General features: G+C 38.6%; 27 non-coding genes across 27 annotated transcripts in view; all 27 read right to left on the reverse strand.

Annotated features, from left to right (window-relative positions):
• Nucleotides 1–515: 515 nt before the first annotated feature.
• Nucleotides 516–588, reverse strand: TRNAR-CCU (transfer RNA arginine (anticodon CCU)). The gene has a single exon. It is a non-coding gene; the product is annotated as a tRNA-Arg (tRNA).
• A 249-nt stretch (nucleotides 589–837) lies between these two features.
• TRNAI-UAU (transfer RNA isoleucine (anticodon UAU)) lies at nucleotides 838–930 on the reverse strand. Its single transcript is given in 2 exon segments — nucleotides 838–873; nucleotides 893–930. It is a non-coding gene; the product is annotated as a tRNA-Ile (tRNA).
• A 616-nt stretch (nucleotides 931–1,546) lies between these two features.
• TRNAR-CCU (transfer RNA arginine (anticodon CCU)) lies at nucleotides 1,547–1,619 on the reverse strand. Its single transcript has one exon. It is a non-coding gene; the product is annotated as a tRNA-Arg (tRNA).
• A 249-nt stretch (nucleotides 1,620–1,868) lies between these two features.
• Nucleotides 1,869–1,961, reverse strand: TRNAI-UAU (transfer RNA isoleucine (anticodon UAU)). Its single transcript is given in 2 exon segments — nucleotides 1,869–1,904; nucleotides 1,924–1,961. It is a non-coding gene; the product is annotated as a tRNA-Ile (tRNA).
• Nucleotides 1,962–2,577: 616 nt separating this feature from the next.
• TRNAR-CCU (transfer RNA arginine (anticodon CCU)) lies at nucleotides 2,578–2,650 on the reverse strand. Its single transcript has one exon. It is a non-coding gene; the product is annotated as a tRNA-Arg (tRNA).
• A 249-nt stretch (nucleotides 2,651–2,899) lies between these two features.
• TRNAI-UAU (transfer RNA isoleucine (anticodon UAU)) lies at nucleotides 2,900–2,992 on the reverse strand. Its single transcript is given in 2 exon segments — nucleotides 2,900–2,935; nucleotides 2,955–2,992. It is a non-coding gene; the product is annotated as a tRNA-Ile (tRNA).
• A 616-nt stretch (nucleotides 2,993–3,608) lies between these two features.
• TRNAR-CCU (transfer RNA arginine (anticodon CCU)) lies at nucleotides 3,609–3,681 on the reverse strand. The gene has a single exon. It is a non-coding gene; the product is annotated as a tRNA-Arg (tRNA).
• Nucleotides 3,682–3,930: 249 nt separating this feature from the next.
• TRNAI-UAU (transfer RNA isoleucine (anticodon UAU)) lies at nucleotides 3,931–4,023 on the reverse strand. The gene is given in 2 exon segments: nucleotides 3,931–3,966; nucleotides 3,986–4,023. It is a non-coding gene; the product is annotated as a tRNA-Ile (tRNA).
• Nucleotides 4,024–4,639: 616 nt separating this feature from the next.
• On the reverse strand, nucleotides 4,640–4,712 carry TRNAR-CCU (transfer RNA arginine (anticodon CCU)). The gene has a single exon. It is a non-coding gene; the product is annotated as a tRNA-Arg (tRNA).
• A 249-nt stretch (nucleotides 4,713–4,961) lies between these two features.
• TRNAI-UAU (transfer RNA isoleucine (anticodon UAU)) lies at nucleotides 4,962–5,054 on the reverse strand. Its single transcript is given in 2 exon segments — nucleotides 4,962–4,997; nucleotides 5,017–5,054. It is a non-coding gene; the product is annotated as a tRNA-Ile (tRNA).
• Nucleotides 5,055–5,670: 616 nt separating this feature from the next.
• TRNAR-CCU (transfer RNA arginine (anticodon CCU)) lies at nucleotides 5,671–5,743 on the reverse strand. The gene has a single exon. It is a non-coding gene; the product is annotated as a tRNA-Arg (tRNA).
• Nucleotides 5,744–5,992: 249 nt separating this feature from the next.
• On the reverse strand, nucleotides 5,993–6,085 carry TRNAI-UAU (transfer RNA isoleucine (anticodon UAU)). The gene is given in 2 exon segments: nucleotides 5,993–6,028; nucleotides 6,048–6,085. It is a non-coding gene; the product is annotated as a tRNA-Ile (tRNA).
• Nucleotides 6,086–6,688: 603 nt separating this feature from the next.
• On the reverse strand, nucleotides 6,689–6,761 carry TRNAR-CCU (transfer RNA arginine (anticodon CCU)). The gene has a single exon. It is a non-coding gene; the product is annotated as a tRNA-Arg (tRNA).
• Nucleotides 6,762–7,010: 249 nt separating this feature from the next.
• Nucleotides 7,011–7,103, reverse strand: TRNAI-UAU (transfer RNA isoleucine (anticodon UAU)). Its single transcript is given in 2 exon segments — nucleotides 7,011–7,046; nucleotides 7,066–7,103. It is a non-coding gene; the product is annotated as a tRNA-Ile (tRNA).
• A 616-nt stretch (nucleotides 7,104–7,719) lies between these two features.
• On the reverse strand, nucleotides 7,720–7,792 carry TRNAR-CCU (transfer RNA arginine (anticodon CCU)). Its single transcript has one exon. It is a non-coding gene; the product is annotated as a tRNA-Arg (tRNA).
• A 249-nt stretch (nucleotides 7,793–8,041) lies between these two features.
• On the reverse strand, nucleotides 8,042–8,134 carry TRNAI-UAU (transfer RNA isoleucine (anticodon UAU)). The gene is given in 2 exon segments: nucleotides 8,042–8,077; nucleotides 8,097–8,134. It is a non-coding gene; the product is annotated as a tRNA-Ile (tRNA).
• A 616-nt stretch (nucleotides 8,135–8,750) lies between these two features.
• Nucleotides 8,751–8,823, reverse strand: TRNAR-CCU (transfer RNA arginine (anticodon CCU)). Its single transcript has one exon. It is a non-coding gene; the product is annotated as a tRNA-Arg (tRNA).
• Nucleotides 8,824–9,072: 249 nt separating this feature from the next.
• TRNAI-UAU (transfer RNA isoleucine (anticodon UAU)) lies at nucleotides 9,073–9,165 on the reverse strand. Its single transcript is given in 2 exon segments — nucleotides 9,073–9,108; nucleotides 9,128–9,165. It is a non-coding gene; the product is annotated as a tRNA-Ile (tRNA).
• A 616-nt stretch (nucleotides 9,166–9,781) lies between these two features.
• On the reverse strand, nucleotides 9,782–9,854 carry TRNAR-CCU (transfer RNA arginine (anticodon CCU)). The gene has a single exon. It is a non-coding gene; the product is annotated as a tRNA-Arg (tRNA).
• Nucleotides 9,855–10,103: 249 nt separating this feature from the next.
• Nucleotides 10,104–10,196, reverse strand: TRNAI-UAU (transfer RNA isoleucine (anticodon UAU)). The gene is given in 2 exon segments: nucleotides 10,104–10,139; nucleotides 10,159–10,196. It is a non-coding gene; the product is annotated as a tRNA-Ile (tRNA).
• Nucleotides 10,197–10,812: 616 nt separating this feature from the next.
• On the reverse strand, nucleotides 10,813–10,885 carry TRNAR-CCU (transfer RNA arginine (anticodon CCU)). Its single transcript has one exon. It is a non-coding gene; the product is annotated as a tRNA-Arg (tRNA).
• Nucleotides 10,886–11,134: 249 nt separating this feature from the next.
• Nucleotides 11,135–11,227, reverse strand: TRNAI-UAU (transfer RNA isoleucine (anticodon UAU)). The gene is given in 2 exon segments: nucleotides 11,135–11,170; nucleotides 11,190–11,227. It is a non-coding gene; the product is annotated as a tRNA-Ile (tRNA).
• Nucleotides 11,228–11,843: 616 nt separating this feature from the next.
• On the reverse strand, nucleotides 11,844–11,916 carry TRNAR-CCU (transfer RNA arginine (anticodon CCU)). Its single transcript has one exon. It is a non-coding gene; the product is annotated as a tRNA-Arg (tRNA).
• A 249-nt stretch (nucleotides 11,917–12,165) lies between these two features.
• On the reverse strand, nucleotides 12,166–12,258 carry TRNAI-UAU (transfer RNA isoleucine (anticodon UAU)). The gene is given in 2 exon segments: nucleotides 12,166–12,201; nucleotides 12,221–12,258. It is a non-coding gene; the product is annotated as a tRNA-Ile (tRNA).
• Nucleotides 12,259–12,874: 616 nt separating this feature from the next.
• TRNAR-CCU (transfer RNA arginine (anticodon CCU)) lies at nucleotides 12,875–12,947 on the reverse strand. The gene has a single exon. It is a non-coding gene; the product is annotated as a tRNA-Arg (tRNA).
• A 958-nt stretch (nucleotides 12,948–13,905) lies between these two features.
• TRNAR-CCU (transfer RNA arginine (anticodon CCU)) lies at nucleotides 13,906–13,978 on the reverse strand. The gene has a single exon. It is a non-coding gene; the product is annotated as a tRNA-Arg (tRNA).
• Nucleotides 13,979–14,227: 249 nt separating this feature from the next.
• TRNAI-UAU (transfer RNA isoleucine (anticodon UAU)) overlaps nucleotides 14,228–14,257 on the reverse strand; it is a 93-nt gene continuing 63 nt past the window's right edge. The window contains exon 2 of the tRNA in view: nucleotides 14,228–14,257. This exon is cut by the window's right edge and continues 6 nt beyond it. This is a non-coding gene — a tRNA (tRNA-Ile).

The following is a 14,257-nucleotide window of genomic DNA, read 5'->3' on the forward strand; positions in this document are numbered from 1 at the left end:
AAGTCATGCATTTCCATTTTTTTTATAAAATGAAGTCATACTCTCTACTTTGCTAGCAGGTTTTTTGTTGAAACTGAAATTCCAAATGTTCTCATGGTGTTATACGTTTACTAAGAATTTTGAACTCTAAATGTGTACCAATTAACAGAAGAATATCATCGTGTTTTATTAAATCAAAAGTCGCTATGCTTGCTAATCATTCAGTTGAAAACTTTTCTGTATCTGGATTGTTGTTCACTGTGAATGTGTTTGTGTTGCGGCATAAATGAATAGTAAATGAGTGTATTTTGATTTGACTGTATAACGGAAATGACTGACCCTTTCAAAGCAGTGGAAATGCATGGCGATTCTTGGGACTTAAAGTTGTCATTGTATGTTTAATGTGCTATCAGAATTCCCAAGATCTTTTGAACAAGCATATGGGACCATTATGAAATGAAGAAGATGGTTGAGCACTTTAAATCTGGAAGTAAAATAGAGCATGTGTGTGTGCTTTGGTAATCAACAGCCTCAAACACCCCAGATGGGACTCGAACCCACAATCCCTGGCTTAGGAGGCCAGTGCCTTATCCATTAGGCCACTGGGGCTGAACGAGATATAGCTGAGCACTTAGTTTTTTTTTCTTTTCCAAACAAATCAGTTACTACACTTTGATTTCTAAGAAATGTTCTTGTTTGCAAACTGCAAACTATTTGAAAAACATGGGTGCAGAAGCCAGAAGACATGAAAGCAAAAGAACTAGGCACGTTTCCCCAATGATCATGTTTTGATGCGATGGTGAACCATGAGAGACTTTCTTTGGCAATTGACAAAAATGGATGAAAAGAGGAAAACAATGCTCCAGGTGAGGCTCGAACTCACAACCTCGGCATTGCTCAACAGTTACTGCTTTATAAGTACCGCGCGCTGACCGATTGCGCCACTGGAGCTCTGCTTGGTGTCTGGAAGCTTGCATTTTTTGCGTCTGTTTCCGAAACCAGTACACTATGGGAATGTTTGAAGTTAGGAGGCTCTTATAGTATTATACTTCAAGTCATGCATTTCAATTTTTTTTATAAAATGAAGTCATACTCTCTACTTTGCTAGCAGGTTTTTTGTTGAAACTGAAATTCCAAATGTTCTCATGGTGTTATACGTTTACTAAGAATTTTGAACTCTAAATGTGTACCAATTAACAGAAGAATATCATCGTGTTTTATTAAATCAAAAGTCGCTATGCTTGCTAATCATTCAGTTGAAAACTTTTCTGTATCTGGATTGTTGTTCACTGTGAATGTGTTTGTGTTGCGGCATAAATGAATAGTAAATGAGTGTATTTTGATTTGACTGTATAACGGAAATGACTGACCCTTTCAAAGCAGTGGAAATGCATGGCGATTCTTGGGACTTAAAGTTGTCATTGTATGTTTAATGTGCTATCAGAATTCCCAAGATCTTTTGAACAAGCATATGGGACCATTATGAAATGAAGAAGATGGTTGAGCACTTTAAATCTGGAAGTAAAATAGAGCATGTGTGTGTGCTTTGGTAATCAACAGCCTCAAACACCCCAGATGGGACTCGAACCCACAATCCCTGGCTTAGGAGGCCAGTGCCTTATCCATTAGGCCACTGGGGCTGAACGAGATATAGCTGAGCACTTAGTTTTTTTTTCTTTTCCAAACAAATCAGTTACTACACTTTGATTTCTAAGAAATGTTCTTGTTTGCAAACTGCAAACTATCTGAAAAACATGGGTGCAGAAGCCAGAAGACATGAAAGCAAAAGAACTAGGCACGTTTCCCCAATGATCATGTTTTGATGCGATGGTGAACCATGAGAGACTTTCTTTGGCAATTGACAAAAATGGATGAAAAGAGGAAAACAATGCTCCAGGTGAGGCTCGAACTCACAACCTCGGCATTGCTCAACAGTTACTGCTTTATAAGTACCGCGCGCTGACCGATTGCGCCACTGGAGCTCTGCTTGGTGTCTCGAAGCTTGCCTTTTTTGCGTCTGTTTCCGAAACCAGTAAACTATGGGAATGTTTGAAGTTAGGAGGCTCTTATAGTATTATACTTCAAGTCATGCATTTCCATTTTTTTAATAAAATGAAGTCATACTCTCTACTTTGCTAGCAGGTTTTTTGTTGAAACTGAAATTCCAAATGTTCTCATGGTGTTATACGTTTACTAAGAATTTTGAACTCTAAATGTGTACCAATTAACAGAAGAATATCATCGTGTTTTATTAAATCAAAAGTCGCTATGCTTGCTAATCATTCAGTTGAAAACTTTTCTGTATCTGGATTGTTGTTCACTGTGAATGTGTTTGTGTTGCAGCATAAATGAATAGTAAATGAGTGTATTTTGATTTGACTGTATAACGGAAATGACTGACCCTTTCAAAGCAGTGGAAATGCATGGCGATTCTTGGGACTTAAAGTTGTCATTGTATGTTTAATGTGCTATCAGAATTCCCAAGATCTTTTGAACAAGCATATGGGACCATTATGAAATGAAGAAGATGGTTGAGCACTTTAAATCTGGAAGTAAAATAGAGCATGTGTGTGTGCTTTGGTAATCAACAGCCTCAAACACCCCAGATGGGACTCGAACCCACAATCCCTGGCTTAGGAGGCCAGTGCCTTATCCATTAGGCCACTGGGGCTGAACGAGATATAGCTGAGCACTTAGTTTTTTTTTCTTTTCCAAACAAATCAGTTACTACACTTTGATTTCTAAGAAATGTTCTTGTTTGCAAACTGCAAACTATCTGAAAAACATGGGTGCAGAAGCCAGAAGACATGAAAGCAAAAGAACTAGGCACGTTTCCCCAATGATCATGTTTTGATGCGATGGTGAACCATGAGAGACTTTTTTTGGCAATTGACAAAAATGGATGAAAAGAGGAAAACAATGCTCCAGGTGAGGCTCGAACTCACAACCTCGGCATTGCTCAACAGTTACTGCTTTATAAGTACCGCGCGCTGACCGATTGCGCCACTGGAGCTCTGCTTGGTGTCTGGAAGCTTGCCTTTTTTGCGTCTGTTTCCGAAACCAGTAAACTATGGGAATGTTTGAAGTTAGGAGGCTCTTATAGTATTATACTTCAAGTCATGCATTTCCATTTTTTTTATAAAATGAAGTCATACTCTCTACTTTGCTAGCAGGTTTTTTGTTGAAACTGAAATTCCAAATGTTCTCATGGTGTTATACGTTTACTAAGAATTTTGAACTCTAAATGTGTACCAATTAACAGAAGAATATCATCGTGTTTTATTAAATCAAAAGTCGCTATGCTTGCTAATCATTCAGTTGAAAACTTTTCTGTATCTGGATTGTTGTTCACTGTGAATGTGTTTGTGTTGCGGCATAAATGAATAGTAAATGAGTGTATTTTGATTTGACTGTATAACGGAAATGACTGACCCTTTCAAAGCAGTGGAAATGCATGGCGATTCTTGGGACTTAAAGTTGTCATTGTATGTTTAATGTGCTATCAGAATTCCCAAGATCTTTTGAACAAGCATATGGGACCATTATGAAATGAAGAAGATGGTTGAGCACTTTAAATCTGGAAGTAAAATAGAGCATGTGTGTGTGCTTTCGTAATCAACAGCCTCAAACACCCCAGATGGGACTCGAACCCACAATCCCTGGCTTAGGAGGCCAGTGCCTTATCCATTAGGCCACTGGGGCTGAACGAGATATAGCTGAGCACTTAGTTTTTTTTTCTTTTCCAAACAAATCAGTTACTACACTTTGATTTCTAAGAAATGTTCTTGTTTGCAAACTGCAAACTATCTGAAAAACATGGGTGCAGAAGCCAGAAGACATGAAAGCAAAAGAACTAGGCACGTTTCCCCAATGATCATGTTTTGATGCGATGGTGAACCATGAGAGACTTTCTTTGGCAATTGACAAAAATGGATGAAAAGAGGAAAACAATGCTCCAGGTGAGGCTCGAACTCACAACCTCGGCATTGCTCAACAGTTACTGCTTTATAAGTACCGCGCGCTGACCGATTGCGCCACTGGAGCTCTGCTTGGTGTCTGGAAACTTGCCTTTTTTGCGTCTGTTTCCGAAACCAGTAAACTATGGGAATGTTTGAAGTTAGGAGGCTCTTATAGTATTATACTTCAAGTCATGCATTTCCATTTTTTTTATAAAATGAAGTCATACTCTCTACTTTGCTAGCAGGTTTTTTGTTGAAACTGAAATTCCAAATGTTCTCATGGTGTTATACGTTTACTAAGAATTTTGAACTCTAAATGTGTACCAATTAACAGAAGAATATCATCGTGTTTTATTAAATCAAAAGTCGCTATGCTTGCTAATCATTCAGTTGAAAACTTTTCTGTATCTGGATTGTTGTTCACTGTGAATGTGTTTGTGTTGCGGCATAAATGAATAGTAAATGAGTGTATTTTGATTTGACTGTATAACGAAAATGACTGACCCTTTCAAAGCAGTGGAAATGCATGGCGATTCTTGGGACTTAAAGTTGTCATTGTATGTTTAATGTGCTATCAGAATTCCCAAGATCTTTTGAACAAGCATATGGGACCATTAAGAAATGAAGAAGATGGTTGAGCACTTTAAATCTGGAAGTAAAATAGAGCATGTGTGTGTGCTTTGGTAATCAACAGCCTCAAACACCCCAGATGGGACTCGAACCCACAATCCCTGGCTTAGGAGGCCAGTGCCTTATCCATTAGGCCACTGGGGCTGAACGAGATATAGCTGAGCACTTAGTTTTTTTTTCTTTTCCAAACAAATCAGTTACTACACTTTGATTTCTAAGAAATGTTCTTGTTTGCAAACTGCAAACTATCTGAAAAACATGGGTGCAGAAGCCAGAAGACATGAAAGCAAAAGAACTAGGCACGTTTCCCCAATGATCATGTTTTGATGCGATGGTGAACCATGAGAGACTTTCTTTGGCAATTGACAAAAATGGATGAAAAGAGGAAAACAATGCTCCAGGTGAGGCTCGAACTCACAACCTCGGCATTGCTCAACAGTTACTGCTTTATAAGTACCGCGCGCTGACCGATTGCGCCACTGGAGCTCTGCTTGGTGTCTGGAAGCTTGCATTTTTTGCGTCTGTTTCCGAAACCAGTACACTATGGGAATGTTTGAAGTTAGGAGGCTCTTATAGTATTATACTTCAAGTCATGCATTTCAATTTTTTTTATAAAATGAAGTCATACTCTCTACTTTGCTAGCAGGTTTTTTGTTGAAACTGAAATTCCAAATGTTCTCATGGTGTTATACGTTTACTAAGAATTTTGAACTCTAAATGTGTACCAATTAACAGAAGAATATCATCGTGTTTTATTAAATCAAAAGTCGCTATGCTTGCTAATCATTCAGTTGAAAACTTTTCTGTATCTGGATTGTTGTTCACTGTGAATGTGTTTGTGTTGCGACATAAATGAATAGTAAATGAGTGTATTTTGATTTGACTGTATAACGGAAATGACTGACCCTTTCAAAGCAGTGGAAATGCATGGCGATTCTTGGGACTTAAAGTTGTCATTGTATGTTTAATGTGCTATCAGAATTCCCAAGATCTTTTGAACAAGCATATGGGACCATTATGAAATGAAGAAGATGGTTGAGCACTTTAAATCTGGAAGTAAAATAGAGCATGTGTGTGTGCTTTGGTAATCAACAGCCTCAAACACCCCAGATGGGACTCGAACCCACAATCCCTGGCTTAGGAGGCCAGTGCCTTATCCATTAGGCCACTGGGGCTGAACGAGATATAGCTGAGCACTTAGTTTTTTTTTCTTTTCCAAACAAATCAGTTACTACACTTTGATTTCTAAGAAATGTTCTTGTTTGCAAACTGCAAACTATCTGAAAAACATGGGTGCAGAAGCCAGAAGACATGAAAGCAAAAGAACTAGGCACGTTTCCCCAATGATCATGTTTTGATGCGATGGTGAACCATGAGAGACTTTCTTTGGCAATTGACAAAAATGGATGAAAAGAGGAAAACAATGCTCCAGGTGAGGCTCGAACTCACAACCTCGGCATTGCTCAACAGTTACTGCTTTATAAGTACCGCGCGCTGACCGATTGCGCCACTGGAGCTCTGCTTGGTGTCTCGAAGCTTGCCTTTTTTGCGTCTGTTTCCGAAACCAGTAAACTATGGGAATGTTTGAAGTTAGGAGGCTCTTATAGTATTATACTTCAAGTCATGCATTTCCATTTTTTTAATAAAATGAAGTCATACTCTCTACTTTGCTAGCAGGTTTTTTGTTGAAACTGAAATTCCAAATGTTCTCATGGTGTTATACGTTGAACTCTAAATGTGTACCAATTAACAGAAGAATATCATCGTGTTTTATTAAATCAAAAGTCGCTATGCTTGCTAATCATTCAGTTGAAAACTTTTCTGTATCTGGATTGTTGTTCACTGTGAATGTGTTTGTGTTGCGGCATAAATGAATAGTAAATGAGTGTATTTTGATTTGACTGTATAACGGAAATGACTGACCCTTTCAAAGCAGTGGAAATGCATGGCGATTCTTGGGACTTAAAGTTGTCATTGTATGTTTAATGTGCTATCAGAATTCCCAAGATCTTTTGAACAAGCATATGGGACCATTATGAAATGAAGAAGATGGTTGAGCACTTTAAATCTGGAAGTAAAATAGAGCATGTGTGTGTGCTTTGGTAATCAACAGCCTCAAACACCCCAGATGGGACTCGAACCCACAATCCCTGGCTTAGGAGGCCAGTGCCTTATCCATTAGGCCACTGGGGCTGAACGAGATATAGCTGAGCACTTAGTTTTTTTTTCTTTTCCAAACAAATCAGTTACTACACTTTGATTTCTAAGAAATGTTCTTGTTTGCAAACTGCAAACTATCTGAAAAACATTGGTGCAGAAGCCAGAAGACATGAAAGCAAAAGAACTAGGCACGTTTCCCCAATGATCATGTTTTGATGCGATGGTGAACCATGAGAGACTTTCTTTGGCAATTGACAAAAATGGATGAAAAGAGGAAAACAATGCTCCAGGTGAGGCTCGAACTCACAACCTCGGCATTGCTCAACAGTTACTGCTTTATAAGTACCGCGCGCTGACCGATTGCGCCACTGGAGCTCTGCTTGGTGTCTGGAAGCTTGCCTTTTTTGCGTCTGTTTCCGAAACCAGTAAACTATGGGAATGTTTGAAGTTAGGAGGCTCTTATAGTATTATACTTCAAGTCATGCATTTCCATTTTTTTTATAAAATGAAGTCATACTCTCTACTTTGCTAGCAGGTTTTTTGTTGAAACTGAAATTCCAAATGTTCTCATGGTGTTATACGTTTACTAAGAATTTTGAACTCTAAATGTGTACCAATTAACAGAAGAATATCATCGTGTTTTATTAAATCAAAAGTCGCTATGCTTGCTAATCATTCAGTTGAAAACTTTTCTGTATCTGGATTGTTGTTCACTGTGAATGTGTTTGTGTTGCGGCATAAATGAATAGTAAATGAGTGTATTTTGATTTGACTGTATAACGGAAATGACTGACCCTTTCAAAGCAGTGGAAATGCATGGCGATTCTTGGGACTTAAAGTTGTCATTGTATGTTTAATGTGCTATCAGAATTCCCAAGATCTTTTGAACAAGCATATGGGACCATTATGAAATGAAGAAGATGGTTGAGCACTTTAAATCTGGAAGTAAAATAGAGCATGTGTGTGTGCTTTGGTAATCAACAGCCTCAAACACCCCAGATGGGACTCGAACCCACAATCCCTGGCTTAGGAGGCCAGTGCCTTATCCATTAGGCCACTGGGGCTGAACGAGATATAGCTGAGCACTTAGTTTTTTTTTCTTTTCCAAACAAATCAGTTACTACACTTTGATTTCTAAGAAATGTTCTTGTTTGCAAACTGCAAACTATCTGAAAAACATGGGTGCAGAAGCCAGAAGACATGAAAGCAAAAGAACTAGGCACGTTTCCCCAATGATCATGTTTTGATGCGATGGTGAACCATGAGAGACTTTCTTTGGCAATTGACAAAAATGGATGAAAAGAGGAAAACAATGCTCCAGGTGAGGCTCGAACTCACAACCTCGGCATTGCTCAACAGTTACTGCTTTATAAGTACCGCGCGCTGACCGATTGCGCCACTGGAGCTCTGCTTGGTGACTCGAAGCTTGCCTTTTTTGCGTCTGTTTCCGAAACCAGTAAACTATGGGAATGTTTGAAGTTAGGAGGCTCTTATAGTATTATACTTCAAGTCATGCATTTCCATTTTTTTTATAAAATGAAGTCATACTCTCTACTTTGCTAGCAGGTTTTTTGTTGAAACTGAAATTCCAAATGTTCTCATGGTGTTATACGTTTACTAAGAATTTTGAACTCTAAATGTGTACCAATTAACAGAAGAATATCATCGTGTTTTATTAAATCAAAAGTCGCTATGCTTGCTAATCATTCAGTTGAAAACTTTTCTGTATCTGGATTGTTGTTCACTGTGAATGTGTTTGTGTTGCGGCATAAATGAATAGTAAATGAGTGTATTTTGATTTGACTGTATAACGGAAATGACTGACCCTTTCAAAGCAGTGGAAATGCATGGCGATTCTTGGGACTTAAAGTTGTCATTGTATGTTTAATGTGCTATCAGAATTCCCAAGATCTTTTGAACAAGCATATGGGACCATTATGAAATGAAGAAGATGGTTGAGCACTTTAAATCTGGAAGTAAAATAGAGCATGTGTGTGTGCTTTGGTAATCAACAGCCTCAAACACCCCAGATGGGACTCGAACCCACAATCCCTGGCTTAGGAGGCCAGTGCCTTATCCATTAGGCCACTGGGGCTGAACGAGATATAGCTGAGCACTTAGTTTTTTTTTCTTTTCCAAACAAATCAGTTACTACACTTTGATTTCTAAGAAATGTTCTTGTTTGCAAACTGCAAACTATCTGAAAAACATGGGTGCAGAAGCCAGAAGACATGAAAGCAAAAGAACTAGGCACGTTTCCCCAATGATCATGTTTTGATGCGATGGTGAACCATGAGAGACTTTTTTTGGCAATTGACAAAAATGGATGAAAAGAGGAAAACAATGCTCCAGGTGAGGCTCGAACTCACAACCTCGGCATTGCTCAACAGTTACTGCTTTATAAGTACCGCACGCTGACCGATTGCGCCACTGGAGCTCTGCTTGGTGTCTGGAAGCTTGCCTTTTTTGCGTCTGTTTCCGAAACCAGTAAACTATGGGAATGTTTGAAGTTAGGAGGCTCTTATAGTATTATACTTCAAGTCATGCATTTCCATTTTTTTTATAAAATGAAGTCATACTCTCTACTTTGCTAGCAGGTTTTTTGTTGAAACTGAAATTCCAAATGTTCTCATGGTGTTATACGTTTACTAAGAATTTTGAACTCTAAATGTGTACCAATTAACAGAAGAATATCATCGTGTTTTATTAAATCAAAAGTCGCTATGCTTGCTAATCATTCAGTTGAAAACTTTTCTGTATCTGGATTGTTGTTCACTGTGAATGTGTTTGTGTTGCGGCATAAATGAATAGTAAATGAGTGTATTTTGATTTGACTGTATAACGGAAATGACTGACCCTTTCAAAGCAGTGGAAATGCATGGCGATTCTTGGGACTTAAAGTTGTCATTGTATGTTTAATGTGCTATCAGAATTCCCAAGATCTTTTGAACAAGCATATGGGACCAATAAGAAATGAAGAAGATGGTTGAGCACTTTAAATCTGGAAGTAAAATAGAGCATGTGTGTGTGCTTTGGTAATCAACAGCCTCAAACACCCCAGATGGGACTCGAACCCACAATCCCTGGCTTAGGAGGCCAGTGCCTTATCCATTAGGCCACTGGGGCTGAACGAGATATAGCTGAGCACTTAGTTTTTTTTTCTTTTCCAAACAAATCAGTTACTACACTTTGATTTCTAAGAAATGTTCTTGTTTGCAAACTGCAAACTATCTGAAAAACATGGGTGCAGAAGCCAGAAGACATGAAAGTAAAAGAACTAGGCACGTTTCCCCAATGATCATGTTTTGATGCGATGGTGAACCATGAGAGACTTTCTTTGGCAATTGACAAAAATGGATGAAAAGAGGAAAACAATGCTCCAGGTGAGGCTCGAACTCACAACCTCGGCATTGCTCAACAGTTACTGCTTTATAAGTACCGCGCGCTGACCGATTGCGCCACTGGAGCTCTGCTTGGTGTCTGGAAGCTTGCCTTTTTTGCGTCTGTTTCCGAAACCAGTAAACTATGGGAATGTTTGAAGTTAGGAGGCTCTTATAGTATTATACTTCAAGTCATGCATTTCCATTTTTTTTATAAAATGAAGTCATACTCTCTACTTTGCTAGCAGGTTTTTTGTTGAAACTGAAATTCCAAATGTTCTCATGGTGTTATACGTTTACTAAGAATTTTGAACTCTAAATGTGTACCAATTAACAGAAGAATATCATCGTGTTTTATTAAATCAAAAGTCGCTATGCTTGCTAATCATTCAGTTGAAAACTTTTCTGTATCTGGATTGTTGTTCACTGTGAATGTGTTTGTGTTGCGGCATAAATGAATAGTAAATGAGTGTATTTTGATTTGACTGTATAACGGAAATGACTGACCCTTTCAAAGCAGTGGAAATGCATGGCGATTCTTGGGACTTAAAGTTGTCATTGTATGTTTAATGTGCTATCAGAATTCCCAAGATCTTTTGAACAAGCATATGGGACCATTATGAAATGAAGAAGATGGTTGAGCACTTTAAATCTGGAAGTAAAATAGAGCATGTGTGTGTGCTTTGGTAATCAACAGCCTCAAACACCCCAGATGGGACTCGAACCCACAATCCCTGGCTTAGGAGGCCAGTGCCTTATCCATTAGGCCACTGGGGCTGAACGAGATATAGCTGAGCACTTAGTTTTTTTTTCTTTTCCAAACAAATCAGTTACTACACTTTGATTTCTAAGAAATGTTCTTGTTTGCAAACTGCAAACTATCTGAAAAACATGGGTGCAGAAGCCAGAAGACATGAAAGCAAAAGAACTAGGCACGTTTCCCCAATGATCATGTTTTGATGCGATGGTGAACCATGAGAGACTTTTTTTGGCAATTGACAAAAATGGATGAAAAGAGGAAAACAATGCTCCAGGTGAGGCTCGAACTCACAACCTCGGCATTGCTCAACAGTTACTGCTTTATAAGTACCGCGCGCTGACCGATTGCGCCACTGGAGCTCTGCTTGGTGTCTGGAAGCTTGCCTTTTTTGCGTCTGTTTCCGAAACCAGTAAACTATGGGAATGTTTGAAGTTAGGAGGCTCTTATAGTATTATACTTCAAGTCATGCATTTCCATTTTTTTTATAAAATGAAGTCATACTCTCTACTTTGCTAGCAGGTTTTTTGTTGAAACTGAAATTCCAAATGTTCTCATGGTGTTATACGTTTACTAAGAATTTTGAACTCTAAATGTGTACCAATTAACAGAAGAATATCATCGTGTTTTATTAAATCAAAAGTCGCTATGCTTGCTAATCATTCAGTTGAAAACTTTTCTGTATCTGGATTGTTGTTCACTGTGAATGTGTTTGTGTTGCGGCATAAATGAATAGTAAATGAGTGTATTTTGATTTGACTGTATAACGGAAATGACTGACCCTTTCAAAGCAGTGGAAATGCATGGCGATTCTTGGGACTTAAAGTTGTCATTGTATGTTTAATGTGCTATCAGAATTCCCAAGATCTTTTGAACAAGCATATGGGACCAATAAGAAATGAAGAAGATGGTTGAGCACTTTAAATCTGGAAGTAAAATAGAGCATGTGTGTGTGCTTTGGTAATCAACAGCCTCAAACACCCCAGATGGGACTCGAACCCACAATCCCTGGCTTAGGAGGCCAGTGCCTTATCCATTAGGCCACTGGGGCTGAACGAGATATAGCTGAGCACTTAGTTTTTTTTTCTTTTCCAAACAAATCAGTTACTACACTTTGATTTCTAAGAAATGTTCTTGTTTGCAAACTGCAAACTATCTGAAAAACATGGGTGCAGAAGCCAGAAGACATGAAAGTAAAAGAACTAGGCACGTTTCCCCAATGATCATGTTTTGATGCGATGGTGAACCATGAGAGACTTTCTTTGGCAATTGACAAAAATGGATGAAAAGAGGAAAACAATGCTCCAGGTGAGGCTCGAACTCACAACCTCGGCATTGCTCAACAGTTACTGCTTTATAAGTACCGCGCGCTGACCGATTGCGCCACTGGAGCTCTGCTTGGTGTCTGGAAGCTTGCCTTTTTTGCGTCTGTTTCCGAAACCAGTAAACTATGGGAATGTTTGAAGTTAGGAGGCTCTTATAGTATTATACTTCAAGTCATGCATTTCCATTTTTTTTATAAAATGAAGTCATACTCTCTACTTTGCTAGCAGGTTTTTTGTTGAAACTGAAATTCCAAATGTTCTCATGGTGTTATACGTTTACTAAGAATTTTGAACTCTAAATGTGTACCAATTAACAGAAGAATATCATCGTGTTTTATTAAATCAAAAGTCGCTATGCTTGCTAATCATTCAGTTGAAAACTTTTCTGTATCTGGATTGTTGTTCACTGTGAATGTGTTTGTGTTGCGGCATAAATGAATAGTAAATGAGTGTATTTTGATTTGACTGTATAACGGAAATGACTGACCCTTTCAAAGCAGTGGAAATGCATGGCGATTCTTGGGACTTAAAGTTGTCATTGTATGTTTAATGTGCTATCAGAATTCCCAAGATCTTTTGAACAAGCATATGGGACCATTATGAAATGAAGAAGATGGTTGAGCACTTTAAATCTGGAAGTAAAATAGAGCATGTGTGTGTGCTTTGGTAATCAACAGCCTCAAACACCCCAGATGGGACTCGAACCCACAATCCCTGGCTTAGGAGGCCAGTGCCTTATCCATTAGGCCACTGGGGCTGAACGAGATATAGCTGAGCACTTAGTTTTTTTTTCTTTTCCAAACAAATCAGTTACTACACTTTGATTTCTAAGAAATGTTCTTGTTTGCAAACTGCAAACTATCTGAAAAACATGGGTGCAGAAGCCAGAAGACATGAAAGCAAAAGAACTAGGCACGTTTCCCCAATGATCATGTTTTGATGCGATGGTGAACCATGAGAGACTTTCTTTGGCAATTGACAAAAATGGATGAAAAGAGGAAAACAATGCTCCAGGTGAGGCTCGAACTCACAACCTTGGCATTGCTCAACAGTTACTGCTTTATAAGTACCGCGCGCTGACCGATTGCGCCACTGGAGCTCTGCTTGGTGTCTGGAAGCTTGCCTTTTTTGCGTCTGTTTCCGAAACCAGTAAACTATGGGAATGTTTGAAGTTAGGAGGCTCTTATAGTATTATACTTCAAGTCATGCATTTCCATTTTTTTAATAAAATGAAGTCATACTCTCTACTTTGCTAGCAGGTTTTTTGTTGAAACTGAAATTCCAAATGTTCTCATGGTGTTATACGTTTACTAAGAATTTTGAACTCTAAATGTGTATCAATTAACAGAAGAATATCATCGTGTTTTATTAAATCAAAAGTCGCTATGCTTGCTAATCATTCAGTTGAAAACTTTTCTGTATCTGGATTGTTGTTCACTGTGAATGTGTTTGTGTTGCGGCATAAATGAATAGTAAATGAGTGTATTTTGATTTGACTGTATAACGGAAATGACTGACCCTTTCAAAGCAGTGGAAATGCATGGCGATTCTTGGGACTTAAAGTTGTCATTGTATGTTTAATGTGCTATCAGAATTCCCAAGATCTTTTGAACAAGCATATGGGACCATTATGAAATGAAGAAGATGGTTGAGCACTTTAAATCTGGAAGTAAAATAGAGCATGTGTGTGTGCTTTGGTAATCAACAGCCTCAAACACCCCAGATGGGACTCGAACCCACAATCCCTGGCTTAGGAGGCCAGTGCCTTATCCATTAGGCCACTGGGGCTGAACGAGATATAGCTGAGCACTTAGTTTTTTTTTCTTTTCCAAACAAATCAGTTACTACACTTTGATTTCTAAGAAATGTTCTTGTTTGCAAACTGCAAACTATCTGAAAAACATGGGTGCAGAAGCCAGAAGACATGAAAGCAAAAGAACTAGGCACGTTTCCCCAATGATCATGTTTTGATGCGATGGTGAACCATGAGAGACTTTCTTTGGCAATTGACAAAAATGGATGAAAAGAGGAAAACAATGCTCCAGGTGAGGCTCGAACTCACAACCT

The sequence above is a fragment of the Engystomops pustulosus genome, chromosome 4 (genome assembly GCF_040894005.1).
Source record: "Engystomops pustulosus chromosome 4, aEngPut4.maternal, whole genome shotgun sequence".
NCBI lineage: Eukaryota > Metazoa > Chordata > Amphibia > Anura > Leptodactylidae > Engystomops > Engystomops pustulosus.